This window comes from Triturus cristatus, chromosome 1_1, assembly GCF_964204655.1.
Source record: "Triturus cristatus chromosome 1_1, aTriCri1.1, whole genome shotgun sequence".
In the NCBI taxonomy this organism is placed as follows: domain Eukaryota; kingdom Metazoa; phylum Chordata; class Amphibia; order Caudata; family Salamandridae; genus Triturus; species Triturus cristatus.
The window spans coordinates 451,087,978-451,100,096 of NC_140579.1; positions in this window are offsets into that span (position 1 = coordinate 451,087,978).

The window sequence follows — 12,119 nt, forward strand, 5'->3', positions numbered from 1 at the left end:
CCCGTGGCGTTCCCTGCAGCCTCAGCAGCGGCCTGCTGTCTGAGGGGTTCAAGTGAGGGGCAGTCTAACTGTGCCTTCCCCAGGTCTTCCCTGGAGGGTCCCCCTGAGCCCAGAAACTCAACCTGACCAGGTTCAAGCTCTTGCGGCTCAGTTTCCCTCAGTTCTTTAAGGTCAGCCTCCTCGGAGACTTGATCCACGACCTGGGGCAAGGGGGAAGGCGAAGCCTTACCCTTACTGCTCCTTTTCTTGGAAGGTGTCTGGTCCGTTCTTCCAGGATCCAGCACCTGTTCAGTGGGGCATCTTTTGGCCTGTGACCTGGTCACAGCAAGGACATGTGCTGGCAAACCTAACATTTCCATGTGAGTCCTCTGCTCCACTTCTGACCATTGTGACGTTTCCAAATCATTGCCCAACAGACATTCTACGGGGAGGTCTGAACTAACCACAACCTTTTTCGGGCCACTTACCCCTCCCCAGGAGAAATCAACAACTGCCATACTGTGATTGGTAGTGACGTTGCTGGCATTGGTCACTAGGTAACTGGTACCTAGCATGATCTGTCCAGGGTCCACGAAGTTAGGCGTCACCATGGTGACACTGGCACACGTGTCCCTGTAGGCCTGAGCCACTCTTCCATTTATCAAAGGTGTCTGCCTGTATTTGCCCAAAGTATTGGGACTGGCATCAGGGGACATATCCATATCCCCTGTACAGACAAGGACGGCCTGAGTGAGCGTGCCGACTAAGTCGTCACTCCCCTCGGTTCCCAAGGTTAACCCAACTAATGCCTTGGGAGGCGCACTACCACTGCTGACTGTACTAGGGGGCGCAGGTGCCTTAGGGGCTGCAGTGGTAGGAGTTTGCCCTCCTTTCTTGGTGCACTCACTAAACCAGTGAGTCTTACTTTTACAGTATTGGCACCACCTTTTTGACTGGCCTTCTTGAGTCTTCTTCTTCTGTGAAGCCTGACCCCCACCCTCTTTGGTTTGTTGGGGACCTGTCGAAGACTTCTGGTCATTTTGTTCGTTCTTGTTACCCTTTTGGTCTGCTTTCTTCTGACCACCCTGGTTCTGATTCTGGTTCTGCTTGACCCTTGTTCTGACCCATCTGTCTGCCTTCTTTCCCAATTCTTGGGGAGAGGTCAGATCCGAGTCGACAAGGTGCTGATGCAACAATTGGTTCTGACAGTTGTTTAAAATCTGTTCTCGCATGATAAGATTGTACAATCCTGTGTAATCAGTAACCTTGCTACCCAGCAACCAGCCTTCCAAAGCCTTAGTGGCACAATCGACAAAGTCAGCCCAATCCTGAGACTGAATTTTCTGGGTGTCTCGGAACAGCACCCGGTACTGTTCCGTGGTTAAGCCGAACCCATCAATCAGTGTGTTCTTCAGGACTTGGTAGTTGTTAGCATCCTCAGCTCTTGTAGTGAGGAGCTTGTCCCTTCCTTTACCTTCAAAGGAAAGCCACAGTATAGCTGCCCACTGACTTGGGGGGACGCACTGGACAGTGCAGGCCCTCTCCAAGGCAGTTATCCACTTGTGGATGTCGTCCCCTTGTTTAAAGGGGGGCACTATTTTACTCAGGTGTCTAGTGTCTATACCCCTGTCTTTCTCTCTATTGAGAACGCTGCCACCAGTGGGATCTAACCCACTTAATTTCTGCTCTCGGGCTAAGGCAAGTCTTTCTTTGGCGAGGGCAAGTTCTTCCCGCTCGATCCTTAGATTGACCTCCCGCATCTTCGCTTCATGCTCCCTCCTCTGAGGGGAAGTCATTCCTCTCTGAGAAGGTGCCTGAGAGACATGTGTATGAACCGATCTGCCAGAGCCTCTGGAGAGAGACCTAGCTCGTCCGTTCCCAAGGTTAAGCCTGCTTGAGCGTGGGCCCGGGGCTCCCCCAGTTCCATTCTCATGCCTGCTTAAGTTGGTCCTTGTAAGCCTGCCGACTACCACTGGACCTTTGTCTGCCTCGTCTCCCGATAACTCGTCCTCGTCCTCCTCCTCTGTGTGGAGGTCGAGGTCTGGGTCACCGAGGGTTCCCTCTAAGGGAGGCATGTTCCCATCTGCACTGGGGGGACCTGGGTTAGAGGACCTCCTAGCATCGTACGCCTCTAAGAGACCTATCAGTATTGCGATGGTAGGGTTAGAACCCTGGTTTAGCTTCCGGGAGGCACACAGTTGTCTCATCTCCTTGAAGCTAAGAGTTGCATATCGTGACACGACCTGTGGAGGGTCACTGACCACTAAGGGAGTCCCTGCAGACTCTCCGTGGACCGACATGCTTTTCTAGTGAGGTGTAAGTGTTGCACCTACCTACACTATGGGTTTACCTACTGATCCCTTGCTAAGAGTTGTAGTCAGGGTGTGCTAAGCCCTGTTACACTACAACAGCTGGTTCAGTAGAACTCGGAGTATTCTAAGTTAAGTTATATGTACCTGGGTACTTATGTGATCTTTCACTGCGATATTCTTAGGATACGTGTGTGGTAAAACAACAGCAAGCTCAAATCCCACCGCTGCCACCAATGTGAGAAGTTGGCCTGATATGTAGTGCTCACTATTCTAGTGATCACTGTGTATCATTCCAAACGACCCTTATTGATGATTGGTTGTAAGTCAACCTTTTAGACCAGCTATCCTAGTAGCGTGGATACGAGCAGTCTTAGGCTAAACTCTAGAGGGCGTGTTAAGCCAGCTGTTTACCATCACATATACCCCTTGAACACCAAGTGAAAGGACACCACACAAGTTGTTATGAAAATAAAAGGATATTTATTTATGACAAGACTACCCTGGCTCTTTATGAGTCAGGGAGCTAAGCACACTACAAAACTCTTAGGAAAATACTTCAGTTGCACAATTTACACAAATGCCCGAGGGGCACGAGAAACCATCTACACTAACAGTGAAATGCGAATGGTTAGAGTCTGGAGATACTGATTCCGGAGTGATCCGATCAGTGGGACTAAACGAAAAAGGAACTGGACACTTGTAGAGCGAACCTGCGATGGAGCACCGAGATGCTCGAGTTACCTAGCCCGGAGGCTGCGGCGGCGTGAAGTTCGTCAAGATGTCGGGAGTCCTCGTGTAGTCTCAGGAGCCTGAAAGAAGAAGTTGCTGGCAGGCGACCAGTGACGATGTTCAGAGCGATCCAAGCCTGGATCGGTGGTGAAGGAAAACCTGAAAGCAGAGGGGACTCAGTTCTCAACCGCTAGCCAGCGATCGTGTGGGTACCAGGAGGGTACCGGCTGAAGTCACCTCGACCAGGTGAGTGGGTGACGTCGGACTCGGCTGTTCCTCGGACCAGGAGGCGCGGCGGCGACCAGGATGGAGGGCGAGCTGTCCCACGAAGGTGTCTGCTGTCGATGATGCTGGGCCCAGGAAGGGGCAGCGGATCTTGGCAGTGGCCACCCAGGCGGGGGAGTCAAGATGGCGTCGGGAGTGGACCAGGAGGGTCCGTGGTACTCCTCTGTTGAAGGGGAGCAAGAGCCAGTCTGGAGCAACCAGACTAGTGATGAAACAATCGTGGTGCGTCGTGAAGAGGGCCACAAGCCGGTCGGCAAGTGGTCGAACAACGCGGTGAACAACAAGGAGCGGAAGGGCCCCCACGCAGATCTCGGGGATGCTGGGGAGGCAGACTTCGATGCTGGAGCTGCTCAGGGTTAGGGCTTCTCAAACCCTAGGTGCACTCACTCGAGGGTCCCTCGGTGGGCGTGCTAGATAAGCGTCGTGCAGGTTCTGAAGATAGCCGGTCCCGCAGGTCTCGTCACACCTACGACTCTCAGCTGAGCTGATGAGGGAGGTAAAAGGTCAGAGATGGCAGGGAACTCGGGTCTCGTCGAGCTGGGCAGTCTTGATCCGTAGGAGAGACTTACAGCAAACCGCAAGCGCTTAGATGGTGCCTGCTGGTGCAGGGTGGCTACTCCTTAGCCACAAGGGAGAGTCTTCAGAAATAGTCAAGAGTTCCTTTCGTGGAAAGTAGTTCGTGATTCGGAGTTATCCGATTATCTGATTATCCAATTTGGGAAGGGGACTCGCTCCTACCTTTATTCTAAGAGAAAGGGGCTGGCCCGTGACTAGGTTCTACCTATGGGTGGAGCCAGGAGGGGGGTGGTTACACCCCTATCCTTTGTCCGGCTTCGCGCCAGCTCAGGGGCTGGTGTGCCCCCGAAACTGGTTTGAGCCGGGCTATGCACAGTGAGCACCGGGGTGCCACTTGCAGTCACCTTCCTTTCAGCCCTGCCTACCTGGGATACACAAACCCTGTCTGGGACGGTGCTAACACCGCCCTCGACAGGAAACCCTTTGTCCAAGCTCCCCTTGCTGGAAGGTCCCCCAGCAGCAGGAGGTCAGACTTGTGTCTGGTGGCAGCATCCATTTTGTGATGCTGAGGCTTGAGTCAACTTTAACCGGGGTTCAAGGTTACTTCCATGTCGTGTCCCTCTAAAAGGGGGGAATGCTAACCCCGTCACCAGGACTGGCGAGGGGTTCGTATTCCCATTCGTATGACACCTTACTCGACATGTATAGGTGATGCGATGCCAAAGTTAGCAAATAACCGCAAGGATTATAATGCCTTAAAAGTAGTTGGCCCGCGTCACCATGGAACGGCTATTAGGGCTTGGTTCCGCAAGCCGTCGACGGGCTCAGCTCGCGCCAGAGCACCGTCCCACATGATTCCCTGCACTCTGCCTTCAGGATTGATAAGGCCTGCTATAGGAGTGACTGATAGGAATCCATGTGTCCATTTTAGGGTTAGGTGTAGGAATACTACACCTACAGCAACGGGTGATTACACCACGTGGCCCCAGCTGTCGTGCAGCCAGTTGTGTCAGATTTGGGCGGCCATTCCAGGGGTGGCATAATACATGCTTCAGCCCCTGGTAGGCCCTGGGTACACCGATGCCCTGGATACCTGTGGTATGCTGAGACAGGGACTGACAAGGTGGCCCAGTTCCAATTAGTGGATGCACCTAACGTACATGTGTGTTAATTTCGAGAGAGAACAGCTAGGCTGTGGGTCTGATTGGCAGGCCCACAGCCGGAGAAAGTCGTAAACCAATGAAGCAAAAGCAAAAAATCTGGGTGATCATAGGATTGCAGACCCTACTCTCCTACAATTGGGGTCAAAAAAATATAATTAGGAGACTGGCCCTGGGGGATGGGGTCATCAGGGCCAATAAATTAGAATAAGAAGGGGAACCAAACAGCCCCCCTTCTTAAAAAACTAAAATAAATAAAAGACTGGCATCGTGCCGGAGGCCATGCCCCCTCCGTGTAGCACTCTGCAAACGCGCCCTCAACAGGCATCTCCAGTATGCACCAGGGAGCTGCGCTGCAGCCAGGTGTTCTGAGGCCAAGCCCCTTTTTACACCTCTCTGCAACGCAGCTCTGTGGCGCTTACTGGAGGTACCTAGTGGTCTAGTTTGACCCTAGGGACCCTTAGGATTCAAGGGGACTTAATCTCTCAACTTAGAACAGCCACAGGGCGCGTTTACACAGTGGTGAAGGGAGGGGATGGGGCCTGAGGTGACGTGTGCAAACACGCACTATGGCACGTTTTAAATTGGGGATATAATTTCCCTTCAATACTGAGGGCCCCTGGGGGCTAACTAGCCCACCAAGTGCTTCCAGTAAGCGCCACTGAGCTGCATTGCAGAGAGGTGGTCCAGGCCGTGCCACTTTTTACACCTCTCTGCAACGCAGCTCTGTGGCACTTACTGGAGGTACCTAGTGGGCTAGTTGGACCCTAGGGACCCTCAGGATTCAAATGAACTTAATCTCCCAACTGAAAATGGACACAGGGCGTGTTTACACAGTGGTGAAGGGAGGGGACGGGGCCTGAGTTAACGTGTGCAAAAACGCCCTGTGGCCTGTTTTAAGAGGTAGTTTTAATCCCCATGCCCTATTATATACTAGGGGCTTACAGAGGAGGTCATGCTAATCACAGGGGGACCCCAACGCATAATGTTCCCTAGTGTATGTAGGAGTTTTCACTGTATTCTAAGTGTCTTTTAACATAGCACTGGCTCTAGGACTGGTTAGTCAGACTCAGTTACCACCAGTATCCGTCTGAAAAAGTTGAGGGTACAGGATGATTTTGCAACAAGGCTTCTTTCTGCTCTTCTTTTTGTTCTTTCTGCACGTTATCCTTCTTCCTGCACTTATCTTCGTATTTGAGGACTTCTGTTGCTTCTTTCTGCACTTCTTTTGTTTCTTTCGGTGCATTTTTTCTTCTTTCTTCACATGTCCTATCTCTGTAGGCATAGTTAGAAATTAGCATTTAAAAAACCTTTGAAATTCACAGAAAAAACCATAGGTTTCAGGCACGTTATAGTTAGGAATTAGCATTTAAAAAACCTCAGAAATTCACTGAAAAAACCATAGGTTTCAGGGGTGTTATAGTTAGCTGGACTTTTCACTTGTACAAAACCATTGAAATTCCCCCGTTATAGTTAGTTCAGCTAACTATAACTCGCGCGCCCGCAATGCACTGCTGATGACGTCACATATTACATCACTCATGACATGGTCAGTGACATCACTCATGACATAACTCATGACATCTCAAATGACATCACTGATGACATCACTGATGACATCATCCTTGTGATAGAGTGGCAGACCTCCTCTCACCCTAATATAACCTTTGATACACACATTCAAAAATAGAGACTAAAATTTTCAAAACAATGGACATACCAATACCAGTTACAACAACCTCTTCAGTAATTCTAAGATCCACATACACATCCACTCATTCACCAACAGTCCTATACAGTCACTCATACATGTACTCACTCATCATATGTACTCATACACCTATACATCCTGTTACACAATGCCACTCATCCATAGAGTTACTCACACACATAGTCACTCATGCTAATAAAGAATCAAACATATATTTACTTGCATATACAGTTATACACACACCACCACACTTACTTCTACGGAAACTTACACATACTTAGTCTTTTAAACAATCACTTATAGAAACACATACTTATTCATACAGGAACTCTTTCAATCTCTCACTCTCACATATACTCACATATATACACCAATAGTCACATATACTAGTTTAAAACATATGTAGTTACTCATAAAGACACTATTGAGACAGTCATTCACTCACTAACACACCCATACACACACTCATCCACCCATACAGTCCTGCACACATGCTGTGTTCAACACATACAAACAGTGAGTCACTCATTCATGCACCTATGCACTACGTAATACCCCCCACCGAACCATGCAGACACTCAGACTGATACTCAAAAAACCAACTAATAACCTATATAGACACCCATGTAGCTACTCACCAACCCATGCAGCCACTTATACACAAAGTGAGAGACTGATACAGATATTTACATATTTAAACATTACTCACTAAGCCATGTATTCACTATGATACACTTAATCAGTCAGTTACACAATCAATTTTTCAAAAACAAATCATCCATTTAGACACTTATATACCCATTTATTCTTCCATCGACCTTGAGATATACATATATAAAACATATTTAATTTTCAGAAAAACACACATTCACTGGATGATGTCATCAGTGATGTCATCAGTGATGTCATTTGAGATGTCATCAGTGATGTCATGAGTGATGTCACTGACCATTTCATGAGTGATGTAATATGTGACGTCATCAGCAGTGCATTGCGGGCGCGCGAGTTATAGTTAGCTGAACTAACTATAACGGGGGAATTTCAATGGTTTTGTACAAGTGAAAAGTCCAGCTAACTATAACACCCCTGAAACCTATGGTTTTTTCAGTGAATATATATATGTATGTATATATATACACATACATATATATAAATGCATATGCATATATATGTATATATATATGTGCATATGTGTGAGTGTAGAGAGTGGTAGAGAGAGGTAAAGAGGTAGAGGTGTAGAAGTAGAGAGGTAGAGGTAGAGAGTAGTAGAGAGAGAGGTAGAGAGAGTTAGAGAGTAGAGAGCGAGTAAAAGAGAGTAGAGAGTGAGTAGTAGAGAGTAGTAGAGAGTAGTAGAGAGAGTAGCAGAGAGTGAGCAGTAGAGAGTAGTAGAGTGAGTAGTAGAGAGTGAGTAGTAGAGAGTGAGTAGTAGAGAGTATTAGAGAGTAGTAGAGAGTGAGTAGTAGAGTGAGTAGTAGAGAGTGAGTAGTAGAGAGTAGTAGAGAGTGAGTAGCAGTGAGAGAGAGTATTAGAGAGTAGTAGAGAGTGAGTAGTAGAGGGTAATAGAGAGAGAGTAGTAGAGAGTGAGTAGTAGAGAGTAGTAGAGAGTGAGTAGTAGAGAGTGAGTAGCAGAGCGAGTAGTAGAGTAGTAGGGAGTGAGTAGTAGAGAGAGAGTAGTAGAGAGTGAGTAGTAGAGAGTGAGTAGTAGAGAGTAGTAGAATAGTAGAGAGTGAGTAGTAGAGAGTGAGTAGTAGAGAGTAGTGGAGTAGTAGAGAGTGAGTAGTAGAGAGTAGTAGAGAGTGAGTAGTAGAGTGAGAAGTAGGGAGTAGTAGAGAGTGAGTAGTAGAGTGAGTACTAGAGAGTAGTAGAGAGCACATAGTGGAGAGCAAGTAGTAGAGCGTGCGTAGTAGAGAATGAGTAGTAGAGAGTAGTAGAGAGTGAGTAGTAGAGAGAGTAGTAGAGAGTGACAAGTAGAGAGAGTAAGAGAGAGTAGTAGAGTAATAGAGAGTGAGTAGTAGAGAGTAGGTGAGAGCAAGTAGTAGAGAGTGAATAGTAGAGACTGAGTAGTAGAGAGTGAGTAGTACAGTAGTAGAGAGTGCGTAGTAGAGAATAGTAGAGAGTGAGTAGTAGAGAGAGTAGTAGAGAGTAGTAGAGTAGTAGAGAGTGAGTAGGAGAGAGTGAGTAGTAGAGAGTGAATAGTAGAGACTGAGTAGTAGAGAGAGAGTAGCAGAGAGTGAGTAGTAGAGAGTAGTAGAGTGAGTTGTAGAGAGTGAGTAGTAGAGAGAGAGTAGTAGAGAGTAGTAGAGAGTGAGTAGTAGAGTAGTAGACAGTGAGTGGTAGAGAGTAGTTGAGAGTAGTAGAGTGAGTAGTAGAGAGTAGTAGAGAGTGAGTAGTGGAGAGTGAATAGTAGAGAGTAGTAGTAGAGAGTAGTAATCAATCAATCAATCAATGAATTTGTAAAGTGCGCTACTCACCCGTAGGGTCTCAAGGTCCTGGTGGGAGGGGGATCAGCTACTGCTCGAAGAGCCAGGTCTTGAGCTATATCCTGAAGGAGAGATGGTTCTGGGTCAGTCGTAGGTTGGTGGGTAGGGAGTTCCATGTCTTGGCCGCCAGGTTGGAGAAAGATCTTCCTCCGGCAGTGGTCTTGCGGATGCGCGGGACAGTGGTGAGGGCGAGGCTGGCGGAGTGGAGGTGGCGGGTGGGTGTGTAGAATGTGAGGCGGTTGTTGAGGTATGTGGGTCCCATGTCGTGGAGAGCCTTGTGTGCGTGGGTGAGGAGTCTGAACGTGATCCTCTTGCTGATGGGGAGCAAGTGCAGGTCTCTCAGCTGGGGAGAGATGTGGCTGAAGCAGGGGGTGTCCAGGATAAGTCGTGCAGAGGCGTTCTGTATGCGCTGGAGTCTTTTCTGTAGTTTGGCTGTGGTTCCAGCGTAGAGGGTGTTTCCGTAGTCCAGTCGGCTGGTGACGAGGACCTGGGTGACCGTCTTCCTGGTGTCAGTGGGATCCACCGGAAGATCTTTTGGAGCATGCACAGGGTGTTGAAGCAGGATGACAAGACAGCGTTGACTTGCTTGGTCATCGTGAGGGAGGAGTCCAGGATGAAGCCCAGGTTGCGAGCATGGTCCGTTGGCTTTGGAGCGGAGCCCAGGGCAGGGGGCCACCAGGAGTCGTCCCAGGCGGAGGGGGATGTTCCCAGGATGAGGACTTCCGTCTTATCTGAGTTCAGTTTCAGCCGGCTGAGCTTCATCCATTCCGCGATGTCTTTCATTCCTTCCTGGAGGTTGGCTCTGGCTGTGGCGGGGTCGTTGGTGAGGGAGAGGATCAGCTGGGTGTCGTCGGCGTAGGATATGATGTTGAGGTTGTGTTGGCATGCGATGGCTGCGAGGGGGCTCATGTAGACGTTGAAGAGGGTGGGGCTGAGCGAGGATCCTTGCGGGACGCCACAGATGACTTCGGTGGCCACGGACCGGAACGGGGGAAGGCGGACTCTCTGGGTTCTGCCGGCGAGGAACGAGATGATCCATTCCAAGGCCTTTCCTTGGATTCCGATGTTGCTGAGGCGCTGTATCAGGGTGCGGTGGCATACGGTGTCGAAGGCTGTCGAGAGGTCCAGGAGGATGAGGGCAGTTGTTTCCCCGTTGTCGAGCAGGGACCTGATGTCGTCGGTGGCTGCGATGAGGGCAGTCTCGGTGCTGTGGTTTGCTCGGAAGCTGGACTGTGAGGGGTCGAGGGATCCGTTGGTCTCGAGGAAGGCGGAGAGTTGTTTCTTGACGATCTTCTCGATGACTTTGGCCGGAAAGGGGAGGAGCGAGATGGGGCGGAAGTTCTTGAGGTCCGTGGGGTCCGCGGTGGGTTTCTTCAGGAGGGCGCTGAGCTCGGCGTGTTTCCAGCTCTCTGAAGAGTTCCTTACTGTTTTGGGAGTTGTTGTCCAGTCGTTCTTTGAATGTGGTCCTTTTGGTGGTGCGGATCAGTTGGTGGTGTTTGCGGGTGGCGTTCTTGAGGGCTGTCATGTTTTCTGTAGTCTGGTCGTGGCGCCAGGCTTTCTCGAGGGTACGGCAGGTTTTCTTGGAGTTTTTGAGGTCGTTGGTGAACCAGGAGGCTTTCTTGCTGCCGTGTCTGCTGGGGGGGTTCTTCAGTGGTGCGAGGTCATCGGCGCAGTTGGTGAGCCACTGTGTGAGGTTGCGGGCTGCTTTGTTGGGGTCCGTCGTGTTGGTGGGGGGGTTCTGGCTGAGGGAGGTGGTGAGCTGGTCGGCGGTGATCTTGCTCCAGCTTCTGCGGGGAACCTGTTGAGGATGGTTGTGGGTCGTGGTTCTCCTGAAGTTGAAGTGGATGCAGCTGTGGTCTGTCCAGTGCAGTCCGGTGGAGTGGCTGAAGGAGATGTGCTTGCTGGAGGAGAAGATGGGGTCAAGCGTGTGGCCGGCGATGTGGGTGGGGGTGTTCACCAGTTGCTTGAGTCCAAGGTTGGCGAGGTTGTCCAGCAGGGTGGCGGTGTTGCTGTCATTGTTGTTCTCCAGGTGGAAGTTGAGGGCTCCTAGGAGGATGTAGTCTGAGGAGGTAAGGGCGTGCGGGCTGACGAAGTCTGCGATGGCTTAGCTGAATTGTGTGCGTGGTCCCGGGGGTCTGTAGACGAGGGTGCCTCTGAGGGTGGTCTTGGGGTCGGTGTGTATCTGGAAGTGAAGGTGTTCGGCGGCGGTGAGGGTGTCATCGGAGTTGGTCGTGATTCGGATGGTGTTTCTGTGGATGATGGCGATGCCTCCTCCGGCTTGGTTGACGCGGTCCTTCTGGGCGATCTTGTAGCCATCCGGGATGGCTATGGCGATGTCGGGAGCTAAGGAGGCGTTCATCCATGTTTCTGTGAGGAAGGCGACGGCTGGTGATGTTTTGTTGAGAAGGTTCCAGAGTTCGACGGCGTGCCTGTGGATGGATCGGGTGTTGAGCAAGATGCACTTGAGGTGGTCGTTGCTGGAGCCTGGCTTGGTGGGTGCGGTGCAGGATCGGGTGCAGGTGAAGTTGCAGGCATGGCAGGTGAATGCTCCGTGGGTGCGTTTCGGGTTGGCTTGGTAGCAGGCTGGCTGTCGGCCGGTGTTGAGTGCGTGGAGGGTGGCGGCGTCGTATCTCTGTTGGGTTGGCTGGCTCCAGCGAGGTCCAGGGGTTCTGGCGCTGGGCGCGGTCCAGGCGTGGACGGGCGTAGACGGGCTTGCCTTTGGCGCGCCTTTGGCGTGCAATCGGCGTGCCCGCTGCGCGTGGCCTCTGCGCGTATGCGCGGTCCCCGCCATATATGGCGAAGTGGGAGAGAGGAGCAGCTGGGAGGCGGGAGCGGGGCGGCGAATGGGGAGCAGGTGCCAAGAGAAGGGGGCGGGGCTGCAGGAGAGCAGCAGCGTGGAGCGGAAGTGGGGGTGGAAAGAGCGGAAAGACGGAGCGGGAGAGCTAGG